The sequence below is a fragment of the Suncus etruscus genome, chromosome 5 (genome assembly GCF_024139225.1).
Source record: "Suncus etruscus isolate mSunEtr1 chromosome 5, mSunEtr1.pri.cur, whole genome shotgun sequence".
In the NCBI taxonomy this organism is placed as follows: domain Eukaryota; kingdom Metazoa; phylum Chordata; class Mammalia; order Eulipotyphla; family Soricidae; genus Suncus; species Suncus etruscus.
Window position 1 is genome coordinate 24005261 of NC_064852.1, and position 20364 is coordinate 24025624.

The 20364-nt window shown below is 43.0% G+C and overlaps 1 non-coding gene across 1 annotated transcript; it reads left to right on the top strand.

The window, feature by feature from the left end:
• The first annotated feature begins 20257 nt into the window (after positions 1-20257).
• LOC126010570 (U6 spliceosomal RNA) lies at positions 20258-20364 on the top strand. Its single transcript, XR_007496592.1, has one exon. It is a non-coding gene; the product is annotated as a U6 spliceosomal RNA (small nuclear RNA).

Genomic DNA, 20364 nt, shown 5'->3' on the forward strand with positions numbered 1-20364 from the left:
TGTAAAAAAAAAAAAATAAAGGAAGGGGAGAAGGCCCCAACATATTGTCTAAAACTGTCTCTGAAGCAGGTTGGATAGTTTTGCTATAACAACATTGGAGTATTCAGAACCCTTTCGCTTATTTCTGAACTTTCACCTGTGGGACTGAACTATCCCAGTCAACTCAGATCTTTAGCACTGCAAGTCCTATATGCTTGGAAATGCTAGAAGCAGCACTGGGAAGCGACTAAATTCTTTTAAGCCTGTTTTGTAGTCGGTAAATTGAAGGATAATATAGACTTTGAAAATCTACTGAAGATTAAATGTGAACCTTTTTACATAATTTCTGACACATAGGAAGCTCTCAGTAAAAGCTCACTCTAGCAGCTGGGTTCTGTTCCATATTGTTATTATCCACTCTCATATCTATTGATAACAAGAGGAATTATTCTTAGAGACTTAACTCTATTTTCTTTCTGACAAAAATAATTTGCCTTAACAGCTTAAGGAATTCATAACTTTGAGACTGGTTTTGTAAGAAGCTTTAAAGGAGCTTCTTAGAAGGATAAATACAGGAGAGATAGCATGGAGATAAGGCGTTTGCCTTGCATGTAGAAGGATGGTAGTTCAAATCCTGGCATCCCAGATGGTCCCCCAAGCCTGCCAGGAGCGATTTCTGAGCGTAGAGCCAGGAGTGGCCCCTGAGCGCTGCTGGTGTGACCCCCCCCAAAAAAATAAGGATAAATACAGAATGATATCACTTATATGTAGCATTTAGAACAATTGCATAAAGAAATGCAATGGTCTAAATGGGAGTTGCTTCAAACACCTTTGGCCCCAGAATATAGTGTGGAAAAACTGGTGATAGGAATGGCCCTAATTCACTGTCACTATGTACCTTAAATATAACTGTGAAAGATTTGTAATTCACATTGCTCTCAATAAAAATTTAAAAAAAAAAAGAATAAAACAACAATTTATGAGGTTGTGCTTTCTCCAACCTGGAGAATCTTTCTTGGCACAGTTCAGAGAGAAGACTGGCACACTTACATGCTATTTCCCCACTCACCAAGTACATAACCCTGAGTGAGTTCTAGGACCTCTTTAAGTCTCAGTTTATTCACCTAGAAACACCACCACAGGCTAGGTCTCATACTTCTAAACCTGACTGTAAACCATCAATCAAGAGAGCAATGCTTTGGTTTAGGTTTTAGGTTTTGATTTAGGAAGCATACCTGACAGTGTTCAGGGTTTACTTCTGACTCTGTGCTCAAAGAACACTGCTAGTAGGGCTCCGGGGACCATGGATGGTGCTTGGGATTGAACTGGGGTTGACCACAAGCAAGGTAAGCACTTTACCTCGCTACTATCCAGTCCTGATGACATTTTCTATTTTGCCCCTTCCTTTTGTAGCTGTTGTTTCTGCAGGACTGGGTCACACGCATATGGGGTACTGAATGGAGGGGTACTTACACAAACTCCTTGCAGTGTTCTCTGCTGGGCACCTACTTTGCAGCACTCACCAGAGTTGCAGACTTGGCTGTGGCCCTCCAGCACTTTTAACTGCAGAACTCACACACTTAGGTGCAATGCTGGAACATGGCCATAGAGTGCCAGAGATTACAAACTTTTTGATGGAGCTGAGGACCAAACTCAGGGCTTTTTTTGGTATCATTCTTGCAAGGCAGACTGCCACAAAGCCCTCTCTAGACTGATAACACCATTTTATTATTTTATTATTCATACATTCATTTTATTTGGGTTTCATGATATACTAGTTGCAGTCATGATTTCCTGGATGGAGTACAGGGGCTGGGACTAGGGGCTTCTATGCAAAGCCTGGACTCCAGATGCTCCAAGAATAAATTAGTTCTCCAATTCCCTGAGATTAAACACACACAACAACAACAACGACAATGGGTTTTCTGGTCCTAAACCTAAAACTCAGCATTTAAACTCTCCAAAGCAGAAACTGAAAGATGCTGTCATGTTTGCTATGTTTTTAGTAAATCCCTCTGTGCAGCTTTCCTGAGAATCAGTTCTGCAGAATTATTGCCTTAGAGATTGGCTCTCTTTCAGCATTAAAACTCGAAGAGCCTTTTGCTTTCTAAGCCCCTATGCTCTGAGTCTGGGATTACTGAGTAATCGTTTCATTTTATATTTGCTTCCCACAGAGTTTTACAGCAAGAAGGAGGTATACACCAGTTCCTCCAAAAAAGAAAAGAAAGACAATTTAGTCTGAGGTCTGAGTGATAATACAGTAGGTAAAGCACTTGCCTTGCATGTGGTAGACCCAAGCTTGATCCCTGGAACCATATAGGGTCCCCTGAGTCTCACCAGGAGTGATCCCTGAGCACAGAACCAGAGCATCATCCTGAGTATCCCTGAGCATCATCAAAAAAAATAGTCCCCCAAATTAGTCTAACACTTCCATTTCTCATGTAGCCAAAAACTGTCATTCTTCTTTCAATTAAAATACTGAAATAGGAGAAAATTCAATGGGAGACAGTGCAGGACTTAGAGTCCACAACGCCTTGAGTTTGTTCCCTAGAACATGTTCAGAGCAACTTGGGGCTGAGTAGTGCAACATGACCTCCAAGAATTTAATGATCAACTGGCCTTGCCAAATCTACTACTGCCAGGAACAGCCCAAACATAGCTGATGGAACCCTCCCTCTCCCACCAACCCCATTTCAATCTCTGGCAACACATATGGTTCCTCGAGCAAGCCAGTGCTCTTGTGAACCTGGAGCACAGAGCATGGAGTAAGTTCTGATCACTATCAGTTGTAGCCGAAAGACCAAAACCTAACATTCAAACAAGCAAACAAATAAAAGAGCCCAGGTATGTTTCCTGTCTGAAGCAGAGAGGTGTCTCATAAAAATAAGGACCTGGGTTTAATTCTCAGCAAGCAAAAAAATTTAAGAACAATAATAATGTCTGATGTGTAAAACAGTGTAGAAACGACAGAGGACTGAATCTGTGAAGCATTCCCCCTCTTCCACCTCCGCACACTTCCTTACTTCTCCTGTCATTCATTTATGGCAAACTTAGCACCTACCACAAGTCAGGTATTAATTATTCTAACACATAATACAAGAAAATTCCTCCTTTTAGAAAAGAAATTTTTAGCCAGCAGAAACAGATCATTTTAAAAATTGAACTCAATAGGAGAGATAGTTCAAAGAGCTGAAGTACTTGCTTTACATACTGGAGTCCTGGTTTTAATCTTCAGCATCTTTGTGGTCCCTCAGCCACCACCACAAGTGACCATATACATTGAGTTGACAGTATCCCTTGAGCACTTCTGGGTATAGCCCTTAAACAAGCACAAATTAAACATAAGACAAAATAATTTTAAATGGGAATGAGGGCTGTGAAGACTGTGACGGAAAGTAACAGGGAGAGGGTCTAGACTCTAGAGTCCCTTTCAACAATGATAAAGGAAGATATCTTCGAGAGAAAGACTTGGAGAGGAAGATACTAGAAATGAAATCTGAGCAATATCAGGAGACTAATCAAAGAAGGAGGAAAAGCTCTGAGGAAGAGTTGTGGATAAGTGTGAAGACCCTTATGCCCAGTGTGCTGGGCATTTCTGGGGCTTGATAAAGAGGTGATGAGGCTGGAAGATAGAGATTTCCAAGAGGAGCAGAGATATAGAAACCAACAGAGCTCAGATCACAGAGCCCTGGATTGCACCAGGTTAAAACCTTTGGGTCTTAGACCACTTCTAATGATCTAAGAGGAATTTCAAACAGAAAGACAACTGTTTTATTTGTGTGTTTGTTTGGGAGCACTTAATACTCAGTGGTTTAAAGGCTTATTCTTTTTGTTTTGTTTTGTTTTTGTTTTTTGGGCCACACTGGAGAGGCTCAGGGGTTACTCCTGACTTGGGGGACCATATAGGACGCTGGGGGATGGAACCTTGGTCCATCCTAGGTTAACATGTGCAAGGCAAGCACCCTACAGCTTGTGCCACCGCTCCGGTTCCAAGGCTTATCTTTTTGTTTGTTTGTTTTGGGGGGCCACACCCGGTGACGCTCAGGAGTAACTCCTAGCTATGCGCTCAGAAGTCGCTCCTGGCTTGGGGGACCATATGGGACGCCTGGGGATCCAACTGCGGTCCGTCCTAGGCTAGCGCAGGCAAGGCAGGCACCTTACCTCTAGCACCACCGCGCCACACCCCACCCACCCCCAGGCCTATTCTTAGTTCTGTTTTTAGGAATTCCTCCTCGTCATGCTCAGGGTATCATCTGGAATGGGAGAGGGGAAATCAAACCCGTGTCCAACTCATGAAAACCAAGTACCTCAACCACTGTACTATCTCTCCAGCTCCATGACTAATTTTTTTTTAACACATCACTGTTAGAAATGTGCACAGATTGGGGCCGGCTCGGTGGCGCTAGAGGTAAGGTGTCTGCCTTACTAGCGATAGCCTAGGACAGACTGTGGTTCGATCCCCCGGCGTCCCATATGGTCCCCCAAGCCAGGAGCGACTTCTGAGCGCATAGCCAGGAGTAACCCCTGAGCGTCACCGGGTGTGGCCCAAAATCCCCAAAAAAAAAAAAGAAAGAAAGAAAGAAAGAAAGAAAGAAATGTGCACAGGAGAATGGGGTAGGGAGTGCAACAATCCAGGTGAAAAAGCTGATCTTGAAAAAAATTTTAAAAAGCTCATCTTGAACTGGCAGGTGGCACAAACATAGCCAGACCAGGCATGCAGACATTTATTTCCGATTAACCTGGTGGTGGGGGGGGGAATTATAATGCACTTAATTTCATTTCCTGTGAAATTTCAGAAGAGTTCAACAAGAGACATGAGTTGTGAGTCACTTCCTTTGAACAGCAAAGTGAAGTGTTGTTCACCGTTTCAGATGGTCCATCTGACAAGCAGTTAAAATAAAGAAATATCAGCCTCTAGGCAAAGAGCACACAGCAGGGACCTACCCAACCTGCTTTACAAAACTACTACTTTGCTGTAATCAGCAGTCAGTGAAGGGACCATTCAGAGAGCTCACAGGACAGGAGCATCTGCTTTTTAAGAGAAAGCCCAGGCTCAATCCCACAGCAAAGCATGGTCCACCAGCACCACTGACTGACCCCCACAAAAAAAAAAAAGAAAGAAAAGAAAAAGAAAGATTCTGAGTCATACAAACTTGGACATGGCTCTGAGCCCCCTAGCTGGAAAGGAAGGGGTAAACAGGGCTGGTTTCTACAGTGCCTGACAGCCCTTAAGTATAATAAATAATTAGGTCTTGATGGCAAAATGAGTGACAACTGAGAGTTAGGGGCAGTTATTTTGGTTTTGGCTTGTAATCTCCCAGAAAGGTTCTACTTAGGCAGGAAGCTGTGTTAATGAAGGAATTGTTATTATTTCCTTAGGAAACGCTGGTGTCTGAAACAGTTTTTGCCCAAGACACACAGGCCAGCTAGAAATGTGGAAGTGGTTGTTCTTGGTCAGCCTATTGCTCACATTACAGAGGTCATAAAACTGAAAATTTGAGGTCTTCAGTCCCAGTCCTTGTGATCTTTCATCTTTGTAGAACTACAAGCAAGGAAGTACCACAGACTATCCCTTGTCACAACTATTCCTAATGGCCAGTCCCTTTGAAGGGCAGATCAGTTTCCTCTATATAGGACTCCAACCAGGTGATCCCTGAGTAAAAGTGACGTTTGCTCCCAACAAACCATCAGAATCCCTAGTGCATATATTTTTTCTAAATATAGATATCTATTTGGATGCTATTTCACATTTCATCACTTGAAATTGGAATGAGAAAGTTGTTCAGCTGGATAGAGCTCAGTTTAGTTAGCTTTTACATGATGGAAAGAATGTGTAACACAAGAAACTACAAGTCAAAGAGATTCAAGTTTGGTGTGAAATTTCTCAACCTCATCACAGTGGAAAAAATGTTCGGGGCAGAAAATTTCTTTGTCCTGAGGGACTGCCCCATGATGGTAGGGTGTTTAGAGGTATTCATGACCCCTATCACTGAATGGCAATAGTCACTCCCCAGTGTAACAATTAAAAATAGTATCAAACATGACCAAGTATCCTTCACAAGAAGAAAAATTCAAAAATCATCTTCTTCTGAGAATTATGTTATGGCTGATTGTCCTTCCACTGTAACTTTACCTTGTCCTCTTTCTTTGCATCTTTTGTTCCCATAATTCAAAATAAAAAAAATTAAAAAAAAAAGAATTCAAAAATCATTTTCACTGATGGGGCCAAGAAATAGCATAGAGGTTAAAGAGAAAGTGCAGAGGTTAAAGCATCAGCCTAGCATATAAATGACCTAAATTTGATCCCCAGTACTCCATAGGGTCCCTCAAGCACCACTAAGAGTGATTTCTGAGTACAGAGCCAGGAGTAAACCCTGAGCACCACCAGTTATGGCCCCATAACCAGCCAAGCCAACAACCCATCCCCACTGAGAACTTCTGGCCTATGACAATGTGGATAATTAATAATATAAAATGCTAACAGCCAGGATGGGTGGGGGTTATTCCTCTGCATTGGTCCGGAGCTGGGGAACACAAGGATGAGTCACTACTTGAGGAAATACCTCATGGCCCACTACAGAGGGGTCTGGATGACAGATAAGTTCACCTCATAGCTAAAAACAGTCTGCCAGGCACAGAGCAGCTGCTCTGTCCATACTGGGTCTCTGGTGTCTGCCTGAGAGAAGATGCTTATCTTCTTCCAGGGCTGTCAGACCTTTTTTTATTCATCAATGGGAGTACTCTCTTACAGTGCTGAGAGCCATGATGAAAATTAATCACACATGGCAAAAAAAGAAACCCTGATTTCAACCATAAACATGTATTTTTATGGGGGCCAGAGTGATAGCACAGCAGTAGGGCATCTGCCTTGCAAGCAGCTGACCTGGGATGGACCTGGGTTTGATCCCCGGCATTCCATATGGTCCCCCAAAGCCAGAAGTGATTTCTGAGCACATAGCTAGGAGTAACCCCTGAGTGTCACCGGGTGTGGCCCAAAAACAAACAAAAAAACATAAATCATGTATTTTAAATCTAGACACTCCTTTTATTTGGGGGATGGTACAGGCCTGATGGTTCAGTGCTCAGCTCGATGATGTGATGCTACTGGACTCAGTAGGCCTGGAGGTGGTGGGAGTATGCAGGGTCATGAATTAAACTCAGGACCTCTGTATGTTCCAGCCCTTTGAACTACCACCTACAGAGACCTAAAATGTTGGTATCTTAAAATAAATATTCAAATTATAACTTTTTGGGGGGGTTTGGGCCACACCCTGTGACACTCAGGGGTTACTCCTGGCTATGCACTCAGAAGTCGTTCCTGGTTTGGGGGACCATGTGGGGTGCCGGGGGACCATATGGGGCGCCAGGGATCGAACCGCGGTCTGTCCTAGCTAGCGCTGGCAAGGCAGACACCTTACCTCTAGCGCCACTGCGCCGGCCCCAATAGAACCTATTTTTATATATAATTCTTCCCTATTTAAGGTAGTACAGCAAGAATGAAGATGCCTCATCATGGGTTTCCTGAGCTGACAAAGACTCAGTCTCTGTGTTTAGTGATACAAATACACTGGAGATACCAACCAGACTCAAATAAGACTTAACCAATTGCCAATGTGCTGGAATCAGGGCATGCTAGATGGGCTCAGTTTATAAGAACAAGTGGCTTTTTTAGTCTCTTGGCAACTAGTTTTATGATTATGCTTTGACCTGTCACTGGTGAGGCTTCATATGAATTAATCAGTGAAGTTATGAAAAAACAAGATTAATGGCTCCATATGGTATCCCAGAGGCTGTCAGGGGAAGCATGGTTATTTTCAAGGCTGCTTTCTCAATCAGGCACACCCAATTTTAAAGTCCTAATAAAATGATCTCGTATTTTAGAAGGACACAGCTCTGAAGAGCAAGTCACGTACACCTCTATCTACATTGCTCCTTTCTATAGCTTCTGAAACTGTTCTATCAAAATAAGGTATGAGGAGTTGCACAGCCTGGGATACACAGCACAAATAGGCAGTTAGTACTTAGCTGTTGGGGGGATTCTTCTTTGTCTATCCTAAAGCATCTCACAGTAAAAACTCAAAGGAGAAAACCAACTGCTGAGTCCACAACAAGTGTGGAACACCCCAGACACCACAGCAATGACAGCCATAATTTAAAAAAAAGAAACAACATATTTAAAAACCTTAAAAGTAGAAAAATGGGAGGCCGGGAAGATAGCATGGAGGTAAGGCGTTTGCCTTCCATGCAGAAGGACAGTGGTTCGAATCCCGGCATCCCATATGGTCCCCTGTGCTTGTCAGGGATGATTTCTGAGTGTAGAGCCAGGAGTAACTCCTGAGCGCTGCCGGGTGTGACCCAGAAACAAACAAACAAACAAAAAAAAATTAGAAAAATGGGCTGGAGAAATAGTACAGCAAGTCGAGTGTTTGCCTTGTACATGGCCAACATGGGTTCAAACCCTGACATTCCATATGGTCCCCTGAGTCCAGCCTGAGTAACTCCTAAATGAAGAGCCAAAAATAAGTCCTGGGCACCGCTAAGTGTGGTGTAAAAACCAAGTAAATTAAAGAAAGGGGGATAATATCTCTGGCATCCTAAGAAGTTATACAATCTCATCTCCCTGTCCTAAGGATCCGTTCCCCACAGAGCAGACACTGCTCACTATCAGAAAGAAACCAAAATAACTCATAAAAATAGTGTTATCTGCCATACTCTGGGTCTAGGGATGGAAAGACATCGTGATGAGTAACTGCAGGAAAGTGATCACTAAAGGTAGTAACACTACTACAAAAGGTAGACCAGTAACAATATATACGTATCATATATGTGATCTCTTCAGGGAAGACATTATGCACATCAACCACGGGTCTGAAATTCCCGTTCAGGATCTGCCACTCTGACTATCCTTGACAAAATGACTTCATTCTCCAAGAGAAAAATTCCTTAGCTTCTAAGGGCTAGAATAAAACTCAACCCCCGAACTTCCATTTGTTTCAGTATTTCTTGAATTTACAAATTCTCTCATTCCTTAAGAGAACACAGGTGGGGTTGGGGTGAGTAGCACACATTACTTGCCTTGCCTGCAGCCAAACCAGGTTCAATCTCTGGCACCCCATATAGTCCTTTAAGCCTCACCACAAGGAGAGATCGTGTGTACTGCCAGATGTGGCCCAAAAACTAACAAATAAAATGGTGAATGCATACTGTAAGTCACCAAAAGGAGCCTGGTTTTAGTTAATCATTAGGTATTATTGATATGTATTTCTTATTTATAATCCTGAGTTTACCCCTAGGATCATCAGAAAAAATATAATAAATTTTAATTAAAAATGTTGAGAGCAAGGGCTGGAGAGATAGCATGGAGGTAGAGTGTTTGCCTTTCATACAGAAGGTCATTGGTTCGATTCCCAGCATCCCATATGGTCCCCCTAGCCTGCCAGGAGCGATTACTGAGCCTGGAACCAGGAGTAACCCCTGAGCGCTGCCGGGTGTGACCCAAAAACCAAAAAAAAAAAAAAAATTGAGTGCAAGTATGACACAAATACTGCATGGAAATTATTGACTCATTTATTTTTTTATCCAAAATATTCTAGTTTTTAAATTCTGGTACATTATCTCTTAAGCTACAAGAGCCACAAAGATAGTACAGGGGTTTAGGCACTTGCTTTGCATGTGCTGACTCTGGTTTCATCCCTCGCACTATTTAAGATCTTTGCCGAATCCCTAGTATATCAGAGACCTAGCTGCACTGCATTTTTTGTACCCTGGAATTGGGCCACTGAACCTTACTGGCCAAGAACAGAGCCACAAGACCTTCTGAGTACCATTTGGGAGACCCAAAAAATAAACAAAAATCAATGGACTGGAGTCATAGTACAACAGGAAGGGTAGCTGCCTTGAAAGCAGCTGACCTGGGTTCAATCCTTGGCATCCCATGTGCTCCTGAGTGAAGATTCAGGAGTAATCCCTAAACATTTCCAGGCCAAAAAAAAAAAAAAACTAAAAAGCAAGTCTGGTTTCATATTTATAGGTGGTTCTTACAGTTTCTGAGACACAAGTTTAAAGCCTTCTCAAGAGCAAGAAGGAAAAAAAAAAAAAGAAACCAACAGGAAAAAAAGAACTTTTAACTTTCCTCTATAATAACAGAAATTTTACTAAAAAGTAAATGGTGACAGTGAATGTCTGTGACTAACTCTCCAATCACAGGAGAGGGGACATGATGTGACCAAAGGCCACCCCAGGCAGATGCTCACTACTGTGCAGAGCTCATTAACCAGTCCTTTATCTCTCACTCCAACTCCCGCTCATGTCTGCTCCCTAGTTAATCAGTTTAAGGGAAACCAGACCAGAAACTCAAGCTAACTGGCCAAGTAGCTAAAAAGTAAATGTGATCCAAGGAAAATGAGGAAGAGGCAGATAAAGCAAAAGTATTGAAAGGAAATTTTTCTATTTTAATATAGCATGGTAAACTTGCTTCTTAGGGGCTCATGCTTTATTTTAATTTCAACTTTATTGAAGTATAACTAACAGATAATATAAAATGTTTCAGTTATTTAATAGTTTGCTTACATATATAATTTTATATACATATACAAAGAATATAAAATACATATTGTTTTGAAAGAACTCTAGTTAGTGAAGGCTAACTATATATACCAGTCTTATTTTTTCATGAGAGATAATCCCTATTATAATTTATAATCCTCTAATATATATGCATATATGTCTCAAAGTCATATATGTGTATATTCCTTTCTTATATTTTTCCATGAAGACATAAGATCACTTTTTTCCAGTGCTGGAACCATAGTATAGTACATTTGCTTTGCATGTGGCTGGCCCAGGTTTGATCCCTAGCATCCCCCAACCCTACCAGGAGTGATTCCTGAATGCAGAGCCAGGAATAAGCCCTGAGCACTGTTGGTTGTGGTCCCAAAACAAATGAGAAAAAAAAGAAAATATCAGGTTTTTTCGAGTTTAAAAACAATGGAGGACTGATTTCATAAAAACTCAATTGATTAAACCTAGACCAATTAATTAAATTTTCACTGCAAAAGGACGGCAGGAAATCTTGCTCAATTGTAATAAACTGTATCAACAGCAATAGAATAAAGGAAGGTAACAGCTATTGCTAAGAAAAACTACTGTATTTTTTGTACCATAAGATGCACTTTTTTTTTTACCCCAAAAGATAGGTAAAATGTCTGTGCACCTTCCGGAGTAAGTGTTACCTGGAGCTGAGGTCTCACTGTGGGGAACATTTTTTTTTATATTAACTAAAAAGTATTTAAATTTTTCTTATTTTCTTATGTCAAATAAGTGTTAGGTAAATGTGTTTAACTGACATATTGTAAATATACTTCAGCCTCACAGGCTGGTTGTTCCCAACCACCATCTCCTGATGTCTTTTATTTTTCTCATCTAAAAACTATGTGGGTCTTATGGTCAGGTGCATCTTTTTGTTTTTGTTTTTGTTTTTGTTTTTGGGCCATACCCGGCGTTGCTCAGCCACTCCTGGCTGTCTGCTCAGAAATAGCTCCTGGCAGGCACGGGGGACCATATGGGACACCGGGATTTGAACCAACCACCTTTGGTCCTGGATCGGCTGCTTGCAAGGCAAACACCGCTGTGCTATCTCTCCGGGCCCCAGGTGTGTCTTATAGAGTGAAAAATATGGTAAATGTTATGAGCTGACAGAATACAGTAGGTTAGGTGCTTGCTTGATATATGATCAACCTGGGTCAAATCCCAGCACCACAGATGGTCTCCCAAGAACTGTCAGAAGTCATTCCTGAGCAGAGAGCAGTGGTCAGCCCTGAGCACAACTAGGTGTGGCCCCAAAACAAATTCAGAAATAACCTAATGTTATGCGTTGCCTCTAGAATATTATGTCTAGTCATGGAAACAGGGTAATATACACATGAACAGCTGACAGTTCTGATGTAATGATAGTTCACTGAAAGTAAAACACAAGTCTCAAAGTTGGCAATTTCATTTTATTTGCTTGCTTTTTAATTTTTAAGCCACACCCATGTGTTCGGGGCTTATTCCTGACTCTGCACTCAAAGATCACTTCTGGTGGGGTCCAGGGGATAATATGTAGTGCTAGGGATCAAACCTAGATCAGCCCCTGAGTTGGCGAACTTTAGTTAGAGGCCAGAGAAAAACCAATTTACTAGGTTAGGAGCAGACATGGATTCTAGTTTTCTTAAATCTCTGAGGAATTCTCATCTCTCCAGCTGAGTTATGGAGAAAGGACAGACAAGTGGCCTCATCTACACTGGCCCCTGAGAGAAAAGCTTCCAACTGTCACCATGAGGACCCCCAAACCCTTCTCCTTTCATGGACTTCACCTTTCCCTCTGCAACAAGGGAACACAGTAACCAAAGGGAAAGCAGAACTGAAGGAGAGGAGAGACTTGAGGGTTGTAGTTAGAAGAAACCTTGGAAACCAGTAAAGTGATCCCATTCTTCAGTCTTTATCCCCCTCTTATCATTCACTCGGTATGGGGCTGGAGCGGTGGCACAGGTGTAAGGCATCTGCTAGCCTAGGACAGACCATGGTTCAATCCCCCGGCGTCCCATATGGTCCCACAAGCCAGGAGTGATTTCTGAGCACATAGCCAGGAGCAACCCCTGAGTGTCACCAGTTGTGGCCCAAAAACAAAAAACAAAAAACAATCATTCACTCAATACTGATTTTTCAAGTACTTAATTTTGCTTAATAATACATAAAACCTTTCCAGAAGTATTCACACCATGGAGAGCAAGAGAGATTTCTGACCTGCATAGAGCTTGCATTTTAACAGTAGGAGGTGTGTGTGTGTGTGTGTGTGTGTGTGTGTGTGTGTGTGTGTGTGTGTGTGTGTGTGTGTGTGTGTGACTAGTGCTATAGATACTGTAAAGAAAGATAAAGCCAGATATAGGGGCATAAAAAGATGGGACGATTGAGGAATACTATGTTATCTGGGCTGCTTCAAGACATCCTCTCCACATAAATGATTCTGAGTGAAAACCTAGCAAACATTTCAAAAAAGAGCATTCTACTAGGGGCTAGAGTTAGCACAGGAGATAAGACACTTTGCATTCAGCCAAACCTGGATCAATCCAGAGCACCACCAGGTGTGCCTCAACCACTGGACCCCCATAAGTAAATAATACATAAAAGTAGAGAATTCCAGGCAGAAGAAACTGTAAGACCAAAGATCCTCAGGTATGACTAATAAGGAGTAAGCAGAGGGTTGAGTAATAGAAGATAAAGCCATATGGTGTGGTAAAAAAAATCTATTAATATTTGTTTTAAATATTAAGTATTGGAGCTGAAGGGATAGCACAGGGATTAAGGCGCTTGCCTTGCATACAGCTGATGTGAGTTTGATCCCTGGCACTGCATTGGGTCTCCCCAACTCTTCTTCAGGAATAACCCCTGAGCACAGAACCAGAAGTAAGCCCTAAGCAACAGGAGAAGTGACCCCAAGATAAAAATAAAATAAATCTAAATTGGCAGTAAATGTTTGGTTCATATACCTATTTGATAACTCTATATACTGGTAATAACAAGAAAATTTATTGGGTGAAACAGCATCATGAATGGAAAAAAGTTTTAGCTAAATAAATGACAGGAAATTGGAGGAGCCATGAAAGTGGTGAAAGCTAGTGACCCTGTTTTTGCCAAAGTAGAACCAATGAGATTTGCTGAGGGGTTCACTGCTGGGGGTTCAGCTTGGGCAACTGGAAAAATGAAGTTCCCATATTTGGAAGAGGGAAGACTAAGAAAAAAGCAGGTTTCAGGGGAGAAAAATCCAGAGTCTTGTTCCTGCAGAGCTTGTGACCCATTTCCAGACCCTGCTGACTGGGGTAGGGTTTGAACTCTGTAGTAAATGCCATGCTCTGTCTCTCTCCTGTTTGAAAGACTCTGGATTCAGCACCCAAAAGCAAACTCCTTACTCTCTTCTAAAGTCTAGGTAAAAGGAGTTGCGAAACTCATGCTGACCTTGAAATTTGTGAAAGAATTCAGAATATCCAGAACAATCATGAAGCAGAGAGGAAGAGCAGATTTCAAAACTCAACTATGTAGAACTACATAATTGTTCCAGACTTCAAAATTTAGCTATTTAGAATAGTACTCAATGCAGTCGAGTACTACCATAAGAAGAGAGATAAAAAAAGTGGAACTGAAAGCCCATCAATACAGCCTCATCTTCGCAGTCAAGTAATTTTCAATGCAGGCACCAAGACCATTCAAAGGAGGAAAATGAATATTTAACAGAGCGTGCAGGAGCATGACCACATGCTAAAGGGCCTTATACCATATCAATCGCAGACAAAAAGAAGTCTGAAATGGAAAGAAGTTTGGAATATGAGGGCTAAAGATTCTATAAGGAAAGAAGCACAGACCATAATGACTTTGGCGATGCTTTCTTCAGCCAAAGCACTAAACACACACACACACACACACACACACACACACACACACACACACACCCCTCAATGAATTATTTATACTTCATTAGGATGAAAAGACCCTTTTTACCTTGGAAATTAAGGCGGGAGGGAGAAAAACAAAAAGGTGGGGATGCAAAAACTTAAGTAAAATACCTAAAAGACACCTTCCCTCAGATGCTCTGGGCATCCGGCTAACCTTTTCATTTTGCAAACAGTCTGTATAAGATACCCATCTCCAATTATTAGGGGGTGCTACTCGCCCATTAAACGAACAAAAAACTGCAGAAAAACGTATTAAATTCCCTTCCCCAACATTTGAGCAGACCAAAACCTAAGCCTTCCTTAGCTGTTAGCTTGCAGGGTTACAGGGCTCCCCAGATGGCCAGGAAACCGGCCTGGCTTTGCTTAACCGGATCTATTGAGACAGACACTAGCCTTTGCAATACTTCCCCCCCAGACCTGTCATCACACTGGCCACCAGGTAGGAGGCTCCGGTGGCGGGATTGGGGAGTGGGGTGCCCCATCACCCACTAACGGAACAGATATAGCCTTCCCCTCTTGGAAATAAAAAAGGGGGGGGTGTAAAAATGCATCAATTCCACTGAAAAGCAAAAAAGGAGGCGAGTGCCAATTGCACGGGGCAGGTGTGCGGCCTGGCGGTGCCTTCCTTCTTCTCCTATCCACATCTGCATGCCCGGGTCTCCCCCCACGCACCCCCAGAGTTGCACCTGCCGCGCGCTCCCGTCCCGGTGGGGACCCCCTTGGCGTCTCCCCTGCAGCAAAGATGCCTGGCTGGTGCACGCAGGACAGGGGCAGGAGTGGAGATGCCCCCCCGCTTTCCTCTTCTCCAACCCCTAGACCTTGACCGGCCGCCCCCAGCTCACCTGCCGGGTCGCTCACCGCTCGGTCCGCGCCACCCGGCCTTTTTGGGGTGCTCGGCAAGTATTTTCCAGGCCAGCCCCACATCACTTCCCGTAGTGGCGCTCGGGGCGGGGCCGGGTCCTCCCCTGGCCTCCACCGCCCGCTTCCTCCCAAAGTACCGGGGCGCTGCGAGGGACTGGGTGGGTGGATGCTCTCCTCCAGAAGCCTTTTGCTAACGGTGCGCTCCGGGGCCGCAGGTTCGATCCCCGCCGTCGTGGCCCCAGCAGCCGCAGAAGCTCGACTCAAGGCGTATGCACTTTGCTTGGGATTTCAGGGTCCCGCTTTGCCCTCATCACTGTACCCCGCCAGTTGGGTATCAGGTGAAAAAAAAAAGGGGGGAGGCTGGGCTCTCCCTGGAGAGAGGTCGGAAGTTTCCCCACCCCATGTTTGGATATTTCTAGGGTGGAAAAAGTCCAATTCCTGCAAGAAAAGAAAAAGAAGCGAATGCACTATCAGAGAAAATGAAAGAAGAAAAATTAAAAAAAAAAAAAACTGCTCCTTGATTTAAGCACATGTTTCTAGTTGGGTTTCAGGTATAAAACTACTAACTCTACTTACTCTAGAATCATACTGAAAAAAAAAAAATTTGAACATCCCTTTCTCCCTGGTCCAAAAGGGGGAGTGGAAAAGTAAAATGTTTCAAATGTCAATGAGCATCTCCATGTGCTAAACATCACAGTAGACTGAAGGCAGGATTAAGGACAACTGTGGAGCATGTCACTGTCTTAAAAAAAATTTTAGAAAAACTGGACGATAGCACAGCCGAGAAGGCGTTTGCTTTGCATAAAGCTGACCCACATTCAATGCCCAAAGCTCCTGCAGATTTTACTTCCTTTTTTGCCTCCTCGTGGAAGGGAGTGTTGGAGCAACTGGATTTGGGGAAAGCAGAAAAGTTTGGGCGCCCCGGGGGTGACTCTGTGGGCCTGTGCTGTCCCCTGGCGGCCATGAATAGGCAGAGCACTTCTGGACTTTCTAAGAAAACCTAAATAACTGCAAGGCCAGGTACCACTTTTGGAAGCAACTGTCCATCTCACTGCTCTGGTCAACTTGCACCTCTTTCCTGCTGTCCCCTGCAGACTCGCACTTTCCATCTCCATTTCCCAACTCCAATCTGGAGTTTGCAGAGCCATGTACTGGGCTCACCAACCTTTGACCTTTGATTAGATCGCAGAAACATGATCCAAATAGAGTCAGTTTCCTCAAAGAAAATCATAGCTTTGTTGTTGTCATTGTTGTTGTGTGGGGTGGTTTTTTAGGGTGGGGGACACCCAACGGTGCTCAGGTTTTACTCCTGAGTCTTAATTCTGCTCTCAGGCATCACTTCTGGATGGCTGAGTATCAAACCTGGTGGAATGCATAGAAAGTACTTACCTCTGTACTACCACAAGGCCGGCCCCCGTTACTTTGCTTTTATTTGAGGGATGGCCCTGTCGTGTCTGGATGGTGCTCAGGATTTCTTTGGCTCTGTGTTTTGGTATTGCTCCAGGTGGCACTTGGGGGACTTGTGCCATTAGGGACTGAACCCAAGGCCTCCTGCAGGCAAAGAAGGCACTCCAGAATTGAATTTACCTCTCAAACCACCCCCTCCGCTTGTTGTTTTGTTTGTTGTTTTGTTTGTTTTGTTTCTTAGCTTTTCGTGGCGCACCCAGTGTGGCTACATGAATTTATAGACGTAAAACAAATTTGATGGCTTGGAACTTTGATAAAGTTAAGTTGGGGAGCTGGCTGAGAATGTGGGCTGTCAGGCATGGGGTTTGGGGAGACCCCATGTGGAAGGCCTTCTCCCTAACTTGGGTGCGCTGGGAGCCTTGATAGCCACCCAAATGTCCCCTCTTCTGCCCCCGGCCTCCAGGCCTTCTGGGGTGGCAGCCCAGGCGGCCAGACAAGGTGGGTGTCGGGGGGGGGGGTCCCTCCTGGAGGGGTCCCAAGCTTTCCCCGCCCTTCCTCCAGCTCTAGGGTGGGAAGGGTACAGGGTGTAGGGTGGGCAGATCCTAGCTTCTGGCTCTCTATTGATCCTTTCTTGAGCTGGAGGCTAGCTCTAGCCAGCATGGGGTTTGGGGAGACCCCATGTGGAAGGCCTTCTCCCTAACTTGGGTGCACTGGGAGCCTTGATAGGCCCCCAGCCTTCCCCTCTTCTGCCCCAGGCCTCCAGGCCTTCTGGGGTGGCAGCCCAGGCGGCCAGAAATGGTTGGTCTTAACTTGGGGTGTCTTGACATTTGCTCGGTGCGCTAAGTTCGTCACGGGCAATTTCTGACTAGTCCACATATGGAAAACTGCATGTATTAAGAGTATTCCTTATCCTTACGTTATGTTTTGCGTATCCAGAATGTCCATTTTGTATTCTGCTCTTTCCCAGACCCCTACAAAGCTCATTTTTACTCCTTAAGTCTCTCACCCCCCCAAACATCACTAACCCACATTACTCTTTTTTAACTTCAGTACTGCACAATCTTTATCACAGACCAAAGCCGTGCATTGTGTGACAACCCCAAACTGTTTCAAAAGACATAAAATGGACACGTATTTCTTTAGAATATTTTGTGTTTTTTCTCTGACAGCTATAAATCTTACTAAATATTCTCTTATACAGTGACGATTCTAACCACTTTTTGTCTTTTCTTTATGAGTTGTTCAACAAGGAATTTTGGTGAAAGAGTCCCCCAGTTTAATGCTTATGATTGAACCATGACATGGGGATTGTTGGATTTGTTCTTTTAGTTCCCATATGCGCCAATAACGCCATGTGGCATTGCTCCTTTTTTGCATAGGCACATTAAAATGGGAAAATACTTTACATACAAATAAGATCCTATCTAATAGAGATTGGAACACACAAATCTTGTAGTGCAAAGGGACCTTACAACCTGAACATTGACATAACGACCTGGCACAGGCCTCAGAAGAAAGGGCATTTTCCATTCACCCCTGAACCAGGGAAGCCATCCACGAAACATCCAGGTTTGTCTGTAATATAACCTGGAAGCAATCCTCTACCGCGGAAGACCGTACCACTGCTCAGACATCGACCTGCTCAACAGAGACTTCCCTTAACACTGAGAAGACTTAATAACAACAATGACCTGCTTACAGGACAGGGCTCTCTGCATTGCCCTTTAATGGTAAGGTGAAATGAGAAGACACCCCACATTCTGACTTCAATGTAGGATATGCAGATTCCAGGATATTTAATACAGAAACATGATACCAACAACAGAGACTGTGTGAAAAATAAAAGTGTGTTGGCACTACAGACAATTTCTTGGATTGGACGATCTAGCTTGCCTGGAGCCTAGAGTTGGTCTTATGCCAGGAAACTCCAGGGGTCCGGTCTCTTTGTATTTAGCCCAAGGTTATTCCTTTCCATTCCCCTCATATTTTGGTGGGCCTATGCAAACAACAATTGCCACTCTAACACCATTTTTACTGTGCTCCTTTGACTCTAATCCTTAAAAAAAACACTTAAAATTTGAGGTTAACTTAAGCTAATATGCATGTTCATGGAAATGTAAAAAATACTATGCTTCTAATGTTTAAAGAGTTATGTAAGTTTTATGGCTTTAGATTGCCTTGTGTACTGTTAAGAAATATTATAATGTGTTACAATCTGGGGACTTGAGGAACAAAGTAATTGTACATAGATTCTGTTTTATTTACCTTAATGTTCTTTGGCTTAAAGTTCAAAGTTAAGATATCAGCAGGGACTTCTTCTTAGAATTATGTTGTGGGTGATTGTCCTTCCACTGTAACTTTACCTTGTCCTCTTTCTTTGCATCTTTGTTCTCATAATAAAAATTAAAAAAAAAAAAAAAAAAAAAGAATGTGGGCTATCAGACGACTTCTGTCAGAAGATGTAGGACTGCTGTGGTTCTGGAATCTGGCCCCTCCCTCACCCCAGTTTTATTTATTTGTTTGTTTTTGAATTTTGGGCCACACCCGGTGACACTCAGGGGTTACTCCTGACTCTGCACTCAGAAATCGCTCCTGGTAGACTCCGGGAACATATGGGATGCCTGGAATCGAACCAGGGTCTGTCCAGGGTTGGCTGCATGTAAGGCAAATGCCCTACTGCTGTGCTATCACTTCGGCCCCCCACCCCAGTTTTCTGAAAATGACACTGAGGACTCCAGACTAGCGGATAAGTATGGGTGCCATATTTATCTTTGGGAGTTTGCTGAAGAAGCGGGGATATTTTTCTCAAATTTGAATTTCTAACTCCACTTAATTACAGTTCAGGCTCTGAATACATTGTGGAAATTATATTTGGAAAAGAGACTTTAAATACTTTAAACTGTGACAATGTAGAAATGATAAAATAAAAATAAAGGTCAGAGAACAGAAAGATAAATTTCCTAATGTAGAACTCTTAAAAAGCACAGCTATAGTATAGATAGCACAAATTTACCATAAATTTGTTACACATCTTGCTTCTTTGTGGTGTATTTTTAAATCTCAGAGTATAGTGGATTTTTTGTTTTTAAATTGTTAGCAATAGTTACTGGATTCAGCAAAGTGACAACCTAGAAAATCAATAAACACAATCTGTTGAATTTTTATATACAGTGAAATAGTGGAGAGGGAAATTAAGAAAACAATCCCACTTACAATTGCATTCAAAAAAGGTAAAGTAGTTGGGAATAAATTGTGTTGTCTATCTTAGAGAATTGGGAGACCAAGATGTGAGCATCTGTTTGTGAGTTCAGGCAGAAAAACGATGGTCTTGGTGTTGCCATCATAGAGAGGAAAAAAATATTTTCACCTCAGTTTGTGGAGCCCCGCTCAAATGGAGCGTCCAAGGGACATGAGGACACAAATTAGGGAGCATAAAGGACACCTCTGACCTGAGCAGAACCTAGTGAGGAATATCACTAGGATATTAAGAACATCTTAAGATGTCAACAAGAGTTGACTTTTTGGTGTTCGCTTCAGCAGCACATATACTAAAATTGGAACGATACAGAGAAGATTAACATGGCCCCTGCGCAAGGATGACACGCAAATTTATGAAGCGTTCCATATTTAA